This window comes from Oryctolagus cuniculus, chromosome 2 (assembly GCF_051225735.1).
Source record: "Oryctolagus cuniculus isolate XC-2025 breed Fujian yellow rabbit chromosome 2, ASM5122573v1, whole genome shotgun sequence".
Classification (NCBI taxonomy): Eukaryota; Metazoa; Chordata; class Mammalia; order Lagomorpha; family Leporidae; genus Oryctolagus; species Oryctolagus cuniculus.
Genome location: NC_142868.1, coordinates 170,280,470 through 170,297,538, shown reverse-complemented (window position 1 = coordinate 170,297,538; position 17,069 = coordinate 170,280,470). Strand labels below are relative to the sequence as shown.

Sequence of the window (17,069 nt, the reverse complement as noted above, 5' to 3'; positions counted from 1 at the left end):
GGAGGCGGGAAAAAGCAAGAGGTTACACCAGACAGACAGAAAACTCAGTTCCTGAATCACTCAGAGCTGACTGTACTGGCAACTCACAGGGCTCTGAGAAGAACAAAGAGGTTGGGATTAAAACAAATTCTGTTTATTTTAAGAAAGGAATGCTTGGTTTGTCTACTAATTGTTTTTAGATTAATTCTTAGTGTGCAGAAAGGGTACAAGAATTTCTTGCAGGCTGCAATGTTAATTTCAAACACACACGTATAAAAACGGGGGCAGTCAGGGGAGGGGGTGCTACTGTCAGAGCCCTCGGTGGCCTTTGCCCTCCTGCTTGCAGGCAGCCTGGGCCCGACACCCTCCCCCACCCCCCCGGGAGGACATCCCAGCTTCTGATCACTTTCACTTGGTCTGGGCAGCTATCTGTGTGCCCTTCCTCCCAGCACCGTCCACACCCCAAGCCAAAACAGTAACTTAGTCCATACCTTCCTGCCTGAACCAGCAGTTCTAGGGAGGCCCCCGACTCGTCCAAGGACACCAGCGCTGCCCCAGCCCCAGCCCTCCTTGTTTCGGGTCTTGCCCTCTGCTGCCAGCCAGGAGAAGGCAGTAACCCCACTGCGCTAAGCTCTGAGAACACGGTGTGTGACCCCGGACACCATCCTTTAGCAGGGATAAAGGCTATCAGGGACATGTTCCTACACGCTCAGAGGAAGGTAAACCAGTGAGAAGCCGAAGGAACAGAGCAGCTTACAGAAAACTAATCTTCAGGGATCTGGAGGAATCGTTTAATTGTGATGGGAAAGGGATTATTATTAACTTGTTCTGGGAGGCCCAAGGGCTCCCAAGCAGAAACTACAAGGAAAGATCCAGGTTTCTGGAGAGGTGGCCTGGGTTGCCCTGGGGAGGGGGAGGAGCCCCGGGAGAGCCTCCCTGATTGGGGGGGGGGGCGGGGCGGTCTTGCTCTTTCCAGTCTTCTGTGTGGGAACACTGTCACTGCTAATGTCCTTATGGTCCCGTTCGTGTTCCCCTTTCAGCCTTCTAAATGACTGGCCAGCCTTTGCAATGAGAAACACTCAAAGATGAGGCCGACGTGGGTGGCCGTGCCCATGCTTTTGCAGACCTCTGCAGGAAGACTTCTCCAAGTCAGACAAGGAAGTTTTCAATTCAAGGAGGGGAAAAGATCACAGCATTGAAATCTCAACACGGAACCTAAATGAAAATCTGAGACAGAGATCCATGCAACCAGAGCCCAACCGTGCTGGGGACCAGGGTGGGAGGGATTCTTTTCATATTTTTAGCGTTTCGCTCCAGCCATCTGAGAAGATAAGACAGCCGTTCTATTTCTGGACTCACATGCTCTCCCCCAGGTCGCTACTGAGGACCTGGCTCTGTGATGCAAGACTGGGAAGTCCCACTCGCTGGGTTCAGTGAAGTACGTGAACCTGGAGGGAACCAGCAGGCTGCAGTCTGTAACCCACGCAGAAGGTCTGATCCGCCTCACCTTCAGCTATTTATAAACGGACTCCTCGGTTTAGGAATAGCTGGAGCTTAATTCCCGTTCCTTTTACAGCCCTGGTGGTACAAGATCCACAGACAGCATGTGGGCGCCTCACTGCTCATTAGCGTTCACTCCTCACGTTTATGGGATCTAATTGTACCACGTGAAAGATCTTTTAGGAGCCGAGATCGGATGACAGAAACAGCACCAAGGCTGCTCTTCTGAAGACAGGCCATTAGGGCCTTTTTCCCTCTAAAAACAAGTGAATGGGGAGGGCCCAGAATGGCCACTGATCCCTGACAGTCACAACAAGGCAGACGGAGGGCAGGTTCTGTCATGCCTCGTCCAGCTGTCGTTGCTAGCTGTACAGGGGACAGCCTCGGGGCTCGTCACAAGCGCTCAGACAGGCTCTCTAGATAGGTAGGCAGGAGTCCAAGGAGGCTCTGGCCGTGAGCTGCTCGCATACTTTCACAGTTAGTGGACCCAGCGTGCTCTGCGATGCTCCAAGGCCATTATCAACAGGGGAGGGAAACGTGGCCCTTAGGTTTGCAGCCATACTGAGCCAGGAGATTCATTCTCAGTTCTGCTCAGAAGCACGGAACCTGTGCTGCTGCTTCCCTGCTTGTGAAACAACTGCTATCTCCCTTGCATATGTACAGTCATGTGTCATCGAAAAATATTAAAGAAAGAAAAAAGCTTCCTATTTAAGGCAGCAAGTGTTCTACATGAAACTCCCGTGCTGGCAGCAGTAACCTCCAGTGAGCCGAAATAACAAGCTGACAGGTGCCAGAATTCAAATCATAGTGATTTCACCCCTACAACTCCAGGCAGCCAAGTCCCTAGTCCTTTGTCTTCAAATTTAGGTCCTTTGGCTCTCCTGTTCTGATGGGAGTGGAGCAACAGATACGGGGTTTTCATGCTCTTCTTCCTCCGTGCCAGGGCTCTCTGCACTCCTCCAAGGTGAGCTGACGCATGTCCCTCCTGCGTCACAGCAGTACTGGGGGCATGGGGAAGGCAGCGCTGGCCATTCTGTTCTCAGCCCCGCCATGGCAGACTCCCTGTGCATGCCTGTCATAGAACGTCCATAGAGGCCGGCGCTGTGGCACAGCTGGTAACGCTACCCCATGCCATGCTGCCATCCCATATGGGCACTGGCTGAGTCCCGACTTCTCCACTCCCAGTCCAGCTCCCTGCTAATGTGCCTGGGAAAGGGGCAGAAAATGGCCCAAGTTGTTGGGCCCCTGCACGCGTGTGGGAGACCCAGAAGGAGCTCCTGGCTCTGGCCTGTCCCAGCCCTGGCTGTTGCAACCATTTAGGGAGCGAAGCAGAGGATGCAAGAGCTCTCTGTCTTTCCCTCTTTCAAATAAATAAATCTTTATGCATATGAGGAAAAAACAAAGAAGGGATTGCTTGACGTTTCCACCAACTTTTTGAAGCCCCCTCACATTTGCTGAATGAATGAATGAATGAACTCTTTCTAGGCGGCTGAGAGCTCTTCTGTGAGCATGAGCTGGGTCTCATTCATCTTTCTGCCTCTCACCACACAAGGCACACAGCAAGCCTGAAGTTGTCAGGTGTTGCACCCATGACCCCTGCTAGGCCTCCCGCCGTGAGAGGTGCACTGACTGGCTCCCGGAACCTCGGCCCAAGTCTGCAGGGGCCCTGCAGCAAGTGACAGATTAGTGCCTGGTGCTCCCGGGAACTTACACCCGCAAAGGTCCCTGACACGTGCGTGCTAGCTGGGCGCACGAAGCCCCCGTGTCAGGTCCAGCAGCCAAAATGCGGAGGGGTAAGGCTCTCAGCCCCCGCGGTACTGCTGGCCCTGCCAACCTGAAGACCGACTGCATCCAGAGGAAACGATGCACAAGATCCCCACCCCAGCCAGAGGGGCAGGGACCCCCGCCTGACCTTGTCAGAAACCAGGAACGAATAAGGGACCCGAGACACCAGCCCCTCCAGCTCGGATTCACGAGCACTTTAATATATTTGCTATTGTCAGAAAGGGTCTCAAAAAAATGAGTAAGTAAAACATGTGTTGACCTTTTGGTCAATGACAAAAAAATTAAAATGTTAAAATAATGAAGCCTCCGAGCAGGAAAACAAACTTCCTGTTCTTAGACAACAGGGCTAAGTGCCGCGAATTCTTTTCCCAGAGGAAGCACGTGCATGGGCGCTGTACAACCACACCGCTCTCACCAGGGACAATAGTTCCCCTCCCTCCCTGTTAACATTCTACTTCCCTCCCAGCGTCCGGAAGCCCAGCACCCTGTGTCCCTGGCGTGGAACGGCCGACCTCCCACCTTCGCACGGTCAACCGCTGCTCCTCACATCCCGAGACCTGCTTTCGAGTCGCTTCCTGCCTAGCAGAGTCTCCTCTAACTCACCTCACGCCATCCGGCCTCGGTGCGGCTGAGCTGGGCCCGCCTGGGACTGACACGATGCGATTCGCTGTCTTCCTGCATCCGGGTTTTGTGATGGACCTCTGCAGGTAAGTGGACTTCACCCTCCAGATGCCAGCGGCAATGCCTGGCAGTGTGTTTGACTCCCACGGTGATGGGGAGGCCATGTGTGTGCTATGGCACCTGGCAACTCCAGGCCAGAGAGGCCAGAGATGCTCCTGAATAACCTGCGACACACACCACAACCTCCCCCAGATAAAGAATCCCCCGGCCTCATGTTTCGGTAGTACTGAGGTTGAAAAACCCCAGCAGAGCTGCTTCTGCACCACAAGCTCCGAGCTGAACAGCGTGATAGAGACTGTATGTGGTCTGAGAGTCTAAAATACTACCGAGCCCTTCCAGAACAAGTTGGAAGCCTGTCTTACAGGGGCAGTTGCCATGTGTCCCCCACCCTCCTCCGCAGGCGCCCTGAACGTGGCTTCAACAACCACCCCTCACGCTAGCTTCCGAACAGCATCCTCCGCCCTCACCTACCTACGGAAGTCTAGACCTGCGCAACTCGAAGTGCGCCCAGGAACCCGGGCCAGTCCACGGCAATGCAGGTCAAAGAATGGAAGAGAAAAGCTCCCAGGGACTCTGGCATCGCCTTAGCGACCAAGGATGTGACAGGTGCTTTTGCAGCTGAGAGCTCAGGCAGTCATGCCCTGTCAACCTGCCTGGGGGTCGTGCGTGGCTCACACCGGGTGCTCACCGCGCACAGCTGCACCACTGCGCGAGGGACACTGACATGAACAGAGTTGGCGGTTCTCTCCAGACAGTTTGAGAAGCGCTCCTCTCCCTCCCTGTCGTCTTCTCCATGTGGCTCCCTGCTTCAGACACTCCCGTTCAATCTGTCCCAGACGGATTCTGCCCTCTTTCTCCCCCCCTGCCTGGCCAAGTCATCTGCCTCCCGTCATTCTCTGGGTGACCGGCAGGAATCCATCCAAATCCAAGACCCGGTTGACACCCCAGCACCTCCTCCTGCCTCATTTTCCACAGCAAGTCCCATCGACCTCGCATGGAGTCTGGGAGTCTGCCTGTCCACCCTCACTGCCTTAGCCTTGCTTCTGGCCTGCCCCGTCTTTCTCCGGCCCTACCTGCCTCCCTCCTCCCATCCACACCAAATGCAGTCACCTAGATTCTACCTGAAACCTTGTCCCTCTCCACTTAGACAGCTTGTAAGCCCCACCCCACCCCGCAATCTGGGAAACCTGCCCAAACCTGAAGCCCATTTCCTGCCACCTCCCCAAGGCCTCTTAAGCTCCCCAAAGCACCCCATGGATGCCTCAAACCTATGAACTCTCAGTCATACTGGCCTCACTGCTTGCTGGACAGTCTCCCCACAAGGTGACCACCTAGCTGGCCTGACTCAGGGTAGGTACTGAATAAATGTTTGTTGAATGAACAAGTGAGAAAGCTTGGAAGAGACGGCTGCAACTCTCTCCCTCTTCAACCCTGCCTGTCCTGAAAAGGTGAGACGGAGTCTTCCTATGACTCCTACGAGAAAACAAGCCAACCATTTCACACTGAACATTTCCTCGTGGTAGAGGCTTTCTTGTTTTTTCCATCTGTGAGACATCTTAACCCTCCTTTGTCCACGAAGGGCAAGAATCTACCAGTGTATGCACACAGCCAGAGCGCTTCTACAGGATGGAACAGATCTTTGGGATTAGTGCAAATATTTGAGGACATGCTGCATGAAAGGGAAACCACTCCTATCCGTGACTGCAGGACGCAAACAGTGTCTCAGGGAAAATCCGACAACACAGTTCCCCAAATTCAGACCTGCTGGTTATATTTAAGTCAAACTCAAAGAATGAGGCTGTGGAGAAAAAAAAAAAAAAAAAAAGAGCCTGCTCTCCTGACCTCTCCTCCTAAAAGGATAGAAATTAAGGGGAAACCTGGCTTATGTGGCCTAAAAGGTAGAAGGAGACCTCCAGACGCTACAATGAACATCCTACACCAAAAGGTGCTTTTGAACATCAGTGTGTAACTGGCAAAGATGCTTGGGAAAAAAACTGCCAAACTGCCTACCGAAGAAACCACACCCAACCACGCGTACGGCCTGGGCCAGTAGAGCAGCCATCACACTGCTCTTTCAGGTCTGGGGGGCGTGGGGAGGTGGTAGAACACCCCTGGCATACCTGGGTGCCCATTCTTGCCCAAGTAAAATGGACACTGATAATCTCAAATATGGTTAACTCACTGGTGGTCAGAAGGGCTGAACATGCAACTCTTCCACGAGCGGGTTATGCAAACACACGGCACCATCTTTATTCCACATGGACATCCAGGATGCCTACTGAAATGCAACCCTAATGGCCAGGATAGCCACTTCTATCTCCTCCCTCAGAGTTTTCTGTACCAGTCACCAGTAAAATGGCGGCAGATGGGGTCGAAATGGTTCGTGCTTGCCCCAGAGGGATTCCCACTCCCAGCCAGATGGAGGGCAGTTCCCGACAGGCACCTGTATAACCATCTCCAGGTGCGGTGCTTCTGGACCGAGAGTCACCAGGACCCCCCGTGACTGTCACCAGGCAGATAAAGGTGGCATTTTAATACCTAAGCGGGATTTCTTATAGCCCTGGTGAAAACACAAAGCAACCTAACATTTTTCTCTAACAGAGTCTCTGGTGATCCACTGTACCTTATGATATCTGAGGAAAAAAAATCTACTGAATGCCATTCAAGGTTCATGTTAAGTTTTTATGGAATAGCAAGCTGAAACTTTTTGCTTCTGTCTTGAGGGACAGGGCCTTGAACTGGCGGCACTGGGAGCTGCAGGATCCGGAGGCAGCCGGGGGCAGGCACAAGACACCCGGCCAAGGCAAGCGGAAGCCCGAGCGGAGCAATGCATGGGAGTCCAGTCTCCCAGGGCCTGAGGACTAAAAACACCCTAAGGTCCTGCTAACACTTTCCTCCTTTTGATCGTGGACCCACGTTCTAGAACATTTGGAAAACTATGCACCCAGTTAAAAAAAAAAAAAAAAAAAAAAGGCACATAAGCCGCTGACTTGAATTCAGAAAAGAGACAATGATCAGTGATTTTTTGTCACGTCTCTCTTCAGTAAAATTTTGATTTTGCGCACTTAGGAACTGCATGTTCCACGAGCACGGGGTGCCTCACTGCGTCTGGACCTCTGTGACGGGCAGCGGCTTGGGGAGACCATGCGTCACCCGCTGAGGTTAGCAAAGCAGTAAAAGCCTCTGGATAGGCCCCCCTGACCTGAAAGACACAGCACACGCTCTCATCAAATCTGTGGGTGACATGAAACCCAGACTAAGTGCCACGGGCAAACTGGGGACCAAAACTACACAGGCAAAGTCAAGGCGGGCAGGATGAAATCCACAGGAGTAAATGGAATCAGGGAAGCGTATGAAGCCTGGCGTTTGGGTTAGCATGACTTACTTAATCCCCCAAGTGCCGACCAGGGCAGGATCTGGCCCACAGCTCCTATAAAAATGGACCCAGGCACTCAGCTCCCCATCCTCTTACTGGGAGCCAACAGTGTGAGCAGATGGCTGAAGGGTGCGGGCGTCTGAGGGAGAGAGAGAGGATGGACCCCACCAGCAGGAGGCCTTCCTACGTCCTGCTTAGCTCGGACCCTGTCTGGGAATCCCATCTTCAAAGGGGCTCCGGGAAGCCCGTGCCCACAGGGGAAGGGCAGGTAGCTCCCATGGCGCCCCAGCTGCGGGCTGTGGGAGGGGAGGGAGCACTCGCAGGGGACTTGGGTGTCTTCTTTAAACACGCCAGGAGCCGCCAGGTGAGGGGAAGGAGCCACCTGCGGGTCCCAGGTAATGAACCAGGCATGTGATTTAAGGTTCCCAGGTAGGCTGTGAGGGCTTGATGAGGACGAAGCCCGCAGCAGCGAGCGCCCAGTGCAGAACGGGTGCAAGAGAGAGGCCCAAGCCAGGAAGTTTTCCATTGGGGGCTGGAAGGGAGGGCGATGGGCATCCCTGCCCTGGGAGAGGGTGCAGATCCCCTGTGTGTACAGGTCAGCTCCACACACACCCCGGTGACAGCACACATGGCCTAGTGCGCCCCATCTGTGTACATTCAGTATTAAAGGCACACAGTATGTTAGGACCGTGGGTCTTGACCCCGTGTTCTGCTTGCCCTGGAACCCTCAGGGCTCTAGGAAGGCATCCCTGGAACAGTGGCAAATGGAAGGGGGACTGGAAAGAAAGGCCAAGCCCTCTCCTCTCCAGCCAAAAAAATTACGTTAGCATCTGCTCGTGTATGGGGCTTACAGTTTTCTTTTTTTCCCTTGCCTACAAAAACATGTTCAAAAGCGCACTGCACCGAGCGAGCCGTCATGCTCAGTGTCGCTTAAATTCTTAGGGCCTGTTTCATGCCAGAATGCGAATGGGGTTGAGATAAGCTCCCCTCCGACTGTGAAACGCCAGCGTCCGTAATTCTAACATTACTTGCAGGAACATCTAGCTTCTAGGGAATTTCAAGGGAGGAAGGTCTCATTTTTAATACAAGGCTATCTTTACAATCAAACATCTTTTTACCAGCTTACACAAATGTCATCATTCCTTCTCACCCTCCCTGGAGTTAAGGGTTCCAAGCAATGCCAGCGAGTCCCTCTGGGAGCCTCAGTTTGCTCATCTGTAAAGTGGCAACAGCACCGGTAGGCGTCATCTTGGGAGCATAGAACAGAAAGTGCTTGGCAAGGCCCTGGTGAGCAATGAGCCCAAATCAGTGCCAGGGGTGACTAGTACTGCCCATTGCTCCAACAACCAGAGCTGCGGGAGGAGTCAGAGGGGCTGCAAGCGCACAGTGGGGAACTCTTTGCACTCTTGGGATCTTGCCACCTGACTTTTTTTTTTTATTTGACAGGTAGAGTTACAGACAGTGAGAGACAGAGAGACAGAGAGAAAGGTCTTCCTTCTATTGGTTCACTCCCCAAATGGCTGCTATGGCTAGTGCTGCGCCGATCCGAAGGCAGGAGCCAGGTGCTTCTCCTGGTCTCCCATGGGGTGCAGGGCCCAAGCACTTGGGCCATCCTCCACTGCACTCCCGGGCCACAGCAGAGAGCTGGCCTGGAAGAGGAGCAACCGGGACTAGAACCCAGCGCCCATATGGGATGCTGGCGCTGTAGGCGCCAAGTGAGCCACGGTGCCAGCCCCACCACCTGACTGTTTTCAATGGAGCATGAAAAACTCCCAAATGTCTTGGTGCCAACAGCCTAACTCCCCATTCTGAGAAGGAAAAGAAAAACAAAAGACAAAACTGGAATACGAAAGAAGCCTGTCTTACTGCAGCGCAGCACCAGGGATCCGTCTGCAGCGTGCTCGCCAGGCCGGCAGGAGAAGCACTCCTACCCTCCCCAGTCCATCCCCGACCCCCAAGGGACCTGGAGCAAAATCTACCCCTCAGCAACGGCTTCCACTAGACTTCACGGGGCCAAGACGCTTCACAGTAAGGCCACCTGAAAGAAAGAAACGTGTCCAGCTTGCTGCGATGACAGACACACAGGGAGCTGGGTGGCTCCCAGTGAGAAGCTGGCTTCCAGGTGCGTCACCAAGCCCCTCCATTTATTCAATAACAAACATCTCTGAAGCGCCAGGCCATGTTTTAGGAAGTTAAGGTCACAGTGGTGGTGCACTCGAAGCTGGGCCCAGATGATCAATACATCCACTAATAAATAAGTGGCTTGCACGGTCATGGCCAGTGAGAGGTCTAGGGCAGCCTCAGCAGGTGCAACAACTCTTCTCCTGTGCTCTCTTGGACACAAGAACGCTTTGGTGCAGGTTGCCATGGTCCAGCCAGAAGACCTGAGAAGATGGGGGTGGGGGGAGGCTGGACCAGTTTCCACAGTAACCTTGGGAGATCCGCCCTGAGACTTAGGTAGCACTTCCTCAGTAAGTCCTATTGTAAAAGATATATGGTGAGATACACTAGCTTCACTTCAAGGAGCTGAGAGTCGAATTAGGCAGCTACAGGGTGAACAAATGAGCACTTAAAATGCAGTCACGTCTGGCCTAATGGTTAAGAAGCCACTGGATGCCCACATCCTATCCTGGAATGCCTGGGTGCAAGCCCTGGCTCTGCTCCTGAATCCAGCTCCTTGCTAATAATTAGCACCCTGGGAGAGAGCAGTGAGGCCCCCATACTCAGGTCCCTGCCCTGCCACCCACAAGAGATCAGGATTGAGTTCCAGCGTGGCCCAGCCCCAGCCACTGTGGCATCTGGGGAATGAAGCAATAGATGGGCGCTTTCTGTCCCATTGCCTCCTGAGTAACAAAATTAGTAACATTTAATAATGGTTATGGTAGAAGGCATAGGCACTATGGCAACACTTCAAATGAGGAAGAGGAGGCAGAATTCCAGGAGCCAGAGACCAGCACTGCCTCCCCTGCCCCCAGGCTCTGAGACAAGGGCAGGACAGGGGCCTGGGGAAGGGGAGCCAGTCACCTTGGAACAGGCTCACCGCCTGGGCTCCTGCTGTGCTAACATCAATGTTTTAGGTCGGAACTGACCCTTGGCAAGAAAGTTTTCCAGAAAAATAAATAAAAAAGAAAAGAAACCAAACACATTCCGAAATGGCAAAGCCACATTTCACCCCCAAAGGCCTCTGCTTGTTTTAAAACGATGTGTAGCCTAAATGATGATGATGTATTTGAACAGAACGGGTCTTTCTCAAGTAAACGCACGACAGCAGTCCATCATGGGCGCGAGGTATCTACAAATATGATCTCAAGTTGTCACCTGAACGTGACGGATTCCCACACGTGTAAGCTGCCTTGGAAGTTCCCTGCCCTCTGTGTCTGCTCTGGCTGCCTCATGGTCCCAAAGTGCCATCAGCAAGATGGCTTGGCTACTAGGTGTCTCTCATCCCAGCTCACCGCGTCCCAGACAGAATCTGAGATCTAGAGCCAGGTGCCTCGCGTCAGACACGAGAAAGACTGAGAGGTCAGAGCCGAGACCAGACCCTCGTTCTCCCACCTCTAGTCCGTCCCCATCTTCCCACTGTCCCCACTGACTCCCATCCAACAGCAAACCAATGGGCGCTCGCTGCCTCTCAGAAGCTGTGTCTTCACTGCTCCATCCCCACGGGCCCGTGTTCTCCCGGCCGCCCACGGGCTCCTGCAGCTCTGCCAGGCGTACTGGGGCGTGTGGCTTCTGCCCATGGCTCAACATTTTCCAGACTGTGTGTGCAGCGCCACGTGAGAAACTCCGGACACTGCCTCCTTGTTGGAGGTGCACACACACCGGACACAGCTGACGCTCTGCAAAGTCCTACCGAAACGCACCTTCATCAGACTCCTTCCCGACCCCCGTCCAGGGCTCACTGTGCCCCAGGTGCCGCCCTACCGGCTAGTGGCAGGTGAATGACCCCGTTCTGAAGAACTAAGGGTGAGGAGGCTAACATTTCTCACACACACAACTCATTCCCAAGTCACTGACAATCTTCCTGCTTGTAATTTTCAACCTGGGATCGTAGGATTCTACCATGAATTCACGACTTAGGCCAGCAGTAAGGGCCAAGTAGACACTAGCTCGGAACTCATGGGCTTTCACACAGCTTGCTTTGCTATTTAGAAAGTGGCACCTTTTTAATGTCACTGGCATGCTTCACATTATAAAACTGGAGGATCAGTTCGGCGCTGTGGTGCAATGGGTAAAGCCGCAGCCTGCAGTGCCGGCATCTCACGTGGGCACTGGTTAGAGACCCGGCTGCTTCACTTCTGATCCAGCTCTCTGCTGTGGCCTGGGAAAGCAGAAGATGGCCCAAGTCCTTGGGCCCCTGCATGCATGTGGGAGACTTGGAAGAAGATCCTGACTACTGGATTCGAATCAGCCCTGCTCCTGCTGTTGCAGCCATCTGGGGAGTGAACCAGCAAATGGAGGACCTCTCTCTCTCACTCTCTGCTTCTCTGTAACTCTGCCTTTCAAATAAATAAATAAATCTTAAAAAAAAAAAAAAAACTGAAGGATTAATTTGGTTTGCAGACTACTGAGGCCAAGGCAAGGCTTTTTTTTTTTCTTTTCTGTTTAAAGGAAAGAAACGTGCCTGACTATTGCTGGAGAACCGACAGCTTACTTATTCTGGTTTGTAGGGTGTTTTATTTTGTGTCTATTAAAGGGTGAGGGGCAGGAAAGAAAGACTCCAAATGGGGATGGACAGCTCCAAGGCTGTCACCCTAAGTTTTGAGGTCAGGGCAGGTATTTCCAGCAATGGCCAACCACAAGGCAGCGAGGCCAGCAGCGCCCAGGGTTGTCCGTGGTCTCCAGGCCTCCCCGCTCGCTCGCTCGCTCCCTTGCTCTCCCTCTCTTGCCCAGGAAGCTTATCTAACAGCGTGCAGGGCAAGCATGAACTGTGACAGACCCCAACTTCCGCATGAGCAGAGCCCAGCGCCTCCCGCCCCGCGTGCTCCTGGCTCTGCCCTTCCCTCAGCACCGGTGGCTGTGTCTACCGCACATGCGCCAGGACCAAAGGAATGTGGCACTGTAGACGTGATGCCCATCCAGACATGGGGACCAGACCCCACGTCCCCTGCCCTGTGCCAGCTGCATCGAGGACACTGTGCACCGGGAGCTCCACTTCATGCCTGCTGCGGCGTGACTTTCTTCCTCGTTCCAGAGGCCCCCACGTTTCCACCTGCTCAATCTCTTCGTTTGTGGTGTAAATTAAACACTAGCAGTGATCCAGTATGGAAAGCACTATCCGTAACACAAGGATGCACGTGCACTCCCCAGGCTGGCAGTGACTGCCATTTATCCTGTGGGTGGGGGGCTATGAGATATCGGGCAGGAGATGAAGTGAGTTCCTTGCTGGGAGTCAAAAGCCACAGCGAGAACCAGGTGTCATAGTTCCCCTGGCCCTCCGTCCTTGCCCAGGGATGTGGCGGTGGGGGGGGTGGTATCTAGGAAACGGTCACACACAGACTTGAGTTAAAACCCTGATTCTGCTACTCACTTGGCACTGTGACCTTGGCCAGCTTACTACATCTCCCGGAGCCTGTGTTCTGATCTGGAACACAAGAGCAACTCGCCTATCTCCATCAAAGCAGAGCTATGAATATTCAATGAGAGGACCATGCAAACATGTACCTGGCCAGCACTCTTCCCTGCGCTGCGGCTCTGGGCGCCTTCCATCCTCGGTGTTACATCAGCATCCCCAGGAAGGCGCCCGGGCTAAGTGACCTGCCCAATGATTAAGGGACCAGAGTTAGCACAGGTGCCCAGGCCCTGGGACTCAGCAAGCTTTCTCAACATCATGGTTCTTCTAGCCCCCTAAAGCGCCCCTAATCGTCCTGTAGCTCCAGCCACTAGTGCATGCCCACACTGTTCTGTTAAACTACATGTTCACATTCCTTATCGTCTAACTTAGGACAAGTAATAGAACTAATCTGCCCTCAGTCTCTAGACCTGTAAAATGGGTATATTAACAGTTCCTCTTTCACGGAATGGTTGCTAGAAATAAAGGAATTAATTAAAGCAAGAGGCTGAGTGGCACAATTTATTGGCACCTAGGATGAGGTCCATATAGCAAGTACTTTGAACATCCAAAGTAAGCAACGAGGTGAAGCTATTAGGAGAATTCCTGGGCTTCCACACTCGGGAAAGGAGAGTTTGTGGCTGGATGAATCGACTTGTTTCAAACAGCTGTACTTGATGCCTGGCAAACATGCCGCATTTAAAAATAGACCTTTAGTTCTTAGAAGAAAAATAGGTCCACAGCATTTCGGTTAGAAAGAAATTAGGCTGGGCTTGAATGAAATCAGACTGAAGCCAACAGCCTCAATAACTTAAAAAAAAAAATACAAGAAAAGAAAGAAATCGAAGTGGTCTTCCTGGAGGTTTTCCGAGTTATGAACTGTATTCTACCCTCTGGATGAAGCTGTAGCTAACGGGCTGAACCTCCGGAGGTGATACAGGTTAAAGCTATGCTAGCCTCAATGCTGCTGAATACCAGAATTTTCTAAGTGGAAAGGGGCAGTTTTTGTGACTATGTTGGACATGAGACAAAACAGCACATTTAAAGGGGAAGCAGGAGGACAGACAGACAAGGCAAACTGGCCTGTGGGAGCCCTTCTGCACCTACTGTCCTGGCTTTGCATTTAGGCGTTTGCACCACATTTAAATTTGCAATAAAGAGCAAAAAAAAAAAATGTGCAATGCTTATTACTCTAGCTGCCTCTCCACGTTCTGCTGAGATACAAACCGAACTGCTGCGCTCAGCTGGAGGAAGAGGGAGCTGGTTTTATTTCAGGTCTCTAGTCCTGGGACCCATCCCCTCACTCTCCCGCAGACACCGCTGGAACACGAACTGTCAGGGTGCCTCCTCCCAGGTTCTTAGCTGTGAACCAAGGACTGCTGGCACCCCACTCAAGGGGTGCGGCCTACCGGGAAGCCTGCATTCTTCTGAGTGTCTTCACCAAGACCTTTCATCCACTCCTTGAATGTATCAGTGGCCTTTTTCTCGTTTCTTTCACACGTGATACTGCTTAACATTTCACAACCGCCCCCAACTTATTCCTGAGTGCTTAACTCTATTCTGAAAAGGGGTTGTAGTGCACACATGCGTGCACACACACACACACACCTGTGTAGCTTATTCTTAACTGCCCATAAGAGCTCATACAAATTACAGGTGCTATCAAAGAGAAGCTTTCTGGAACTATCCAGAAAACAAGCGGCACTCCCTGGTAGATGTAAGCTCTTTTCTAAGTTAGGACATTCCAGGTGTTGTTTAAATACACTTAGGACTCCCCCAGGACATCACTGTGGCTTCCTGGTGAGCTTTACTCTCCCTCTGCTGTTTAGAGAAAACTAGTAAAGCATGAACATCTGCTGCCCCTCCCCCCAATTCTTGCTCCTTCTTAAAAGGGGGCACCCCAAGAACCTCCAGGATGCTGTCAGGGCTGAGTCGGGGGTGGGGAGGGAATCCCTCCCTCCCTAACACATTCATCAGTCCCCACCCACCAGAGTCCCCCAGCCTTGGCTTCACACACCGTCAGCACCCACTCCCCCCAAAGACGGGGCTGCAGTCTCCTCCGGACATCCCCATTCCCGCCCTCCCTCCGTTTAATTCACTTTTTCCCCTTCCTTACCCAAAATGTAATTACTCCACTGTCAGCCTGGGCGGCACTCTGGGGCTTTTACTCCTTTCAACACAGCTGCGCTCCGGGCTTTGATGCTGCTGTTCAGGCAGCTTGTCCCAGCCACAGCCTGGCTCTCGGTACCGTAACATTCAAGTGCGTATTTATTTTTAAACTGACCTCTCCTGGACTGTACAGCATAAAGGCGGTCCTGCCAAAAAATATGCTACTTTCTATTTATAAGATGAAACACATGCCTCCCCAAATCGAGGGGGCGGGGGTGGAGGACGATCATTCTTAACAACAACAAAAAAAGAGCCCGGCCAGATCCATTCGTCCTCACTGTCGGATACGTCCACACACTTAGTTCAAGGTGGAGGTGGGGAGGGGAGAGACGAGGATCTTGTAAACGCTGCAGCACGAAATCAGAACGGCCAGCTCGGCAGGTTGGAGCCTGAGCTACAAGGTCCCCGGTCAGGGTCGCGGGGCGCAGGGCGCACGCGGCCGGCAGCGCCGCGGCGGAGCGGCTCCGGGCGCTCCCCGGGGGCCCTGGGCTCGGCCCACCACGAGGGGGGCGCGGCAGCCCCGTGCGGCTCGCGCTCGAATGCAGAACGGCACCGCGCGCCCAGAAGGCTTCTGTCAACAGCTCGCAGGGTGCAGCGCGGCCGCGCGGCCCCACCCTCAGGGAGATGGAGCGCCCTGCGTCCCCCGGCCATGCCAACCGACCCCCGCTCCCGGTTCGCAGTACCTCCCCTGGGTTCCTCGGGCCACCCGCTGGGCAGGCGAGGCCCTCGCTTGGGGTGCCCGCTCCCGCCGGGTCTCTAAATCCAACACCGGCGCACGCGCCGGCGGCCCCGGGCAGGACAGACCCACAGACAGGTAGGGCACGAGAGGCCCTAGACTGGTACCGACTTACCAGCAACCGCCGCGGATCCCAGCCGCTGCCTCGGGGCCGGGCGCCCCGCACCGACGCCTCCCGCGGGCGTCCGCCGCGCCCGCTCGTGCGCGCAGATCCAGCCGGAGGCGCGGCGCCTGCTCACTACGTTATCCTTTCGGAGCCGGCGTGAGGGCGCTCCGGGTCCACAGCCAGGTCTCTCTGGGCTGCCCCTAGCCCCCAGCCAGGGCCCTGCCCACCAGCCGGCGCCTAGGCCGCCTCGGAAGGTGCGAGCGAGACTGAGCGCGCGGCCGCCGGACGCGGGGACTGAACCTGCAGCGGGCGGGGCGGCGCGGGGCGGGGCCGGCGGCGCGGGGGGCGGGCCGGGGCGGGGCCGAGGGCGCAGGCGGCCGCGCGGACCCTGCCCGCCGCGGTACCTGTGCCCGGGCCGGGGGGTAGGGGTAGGGGCCGAGGCCGAGGGTGGGGGAGCGCGCGGGAGGGCGGGCGCGCGCGCGCGCGTGATCCCCGGCTGCGGGGTCGCCGGGCCCTGGGACAATGGGCGCTCGCCGTGAACTCCCTAGCGCCGCTCCCGAGAGATGCGGCTGCGCTCGCTCGGAGGGAGGAAAGAAAGAAAAGTCCTCACAAAGAAAGATCGCGGGACGCTCGGCTCCAAGGGGAACCCGGGGGTGCAGCCGGCCGGTGCGCGAGACAATGGCACTGGCACCCGCGCGGAGCCGCGTGCGCCCACCTCTCCGCGTGCCCAGCAGCCGACCCTCGTGGTGCGAGGCCACGGCCAAGCCGGACCACCTGACCGCGCCGAGGCTCCGCTGCCCGGCCACCGGCAGCCCGGGCTCGGGGTGGGGGAGGATGGGGATGGAGAAGGGGAGGGTCGCGTTCTGTCAGTTTCTAGCTCGCTCCCCCAAGAAGCTGCCACCAAAACCCGGAGAGTGGATTTGGCGCCCTGGAGACGCCGGGGTCCCCCCGGCTTGAGCAAAGTGGCACGCGGAGAACCGCCGACGCTGCAGGTTTTTCCTGTCCAGGGGGAGGCGTTTCCTCTCCTTCGGCTCTGGCGAAGAGATTTGCTGGAAGCCGGAGCCAGCGGGTGGCGGCGGCCCCAGACGCCCGAGCGGGCGCAGGTGGCGCAGCTGCCGGGCCGGGAGTGTAAAATTCCGCCCGTGGCGGCACCTGCGCCCGCCGGTCATGCGGGCCCCGGCCGCGA

At 54.9% G+C, this 17,069-nt stretch overlaps 1 protein-coding gene across 5 annotated transcripts in view; it reads right to left on the bottom strand.

Moving 5' to 3' along the window:
* Positions 1 to 17,069, bottom strand: part of CDC42EP3 (CDC42 effector protein 3) — a 25,055-nt gene extending 7,986 nt beyond the window's left edge. The window contains exons 1-3 of one of the 5 annotated variants that reach the window (XM_008254532.5): positions 15,893 to 16,154; positions 14,989 to 15,187; positions 12,986 to 13,078 (exon numbers count right to left, since the gene is read on the bottom strand). The gene's annotated coding sequence lies outside the window, so the exon portion shown is untranslated. Of the gene's footprint in view, positions 1 to 12,985; positions 13,079 to 14,988; positions 15,188 to 15,892 lie in introns of all 5 variants that reach the window. The other 4 variants (XM_008254534.5, XM_008254533.5, XM_089327725.1 and 1 more) reach the window with 4 other exon arrangements.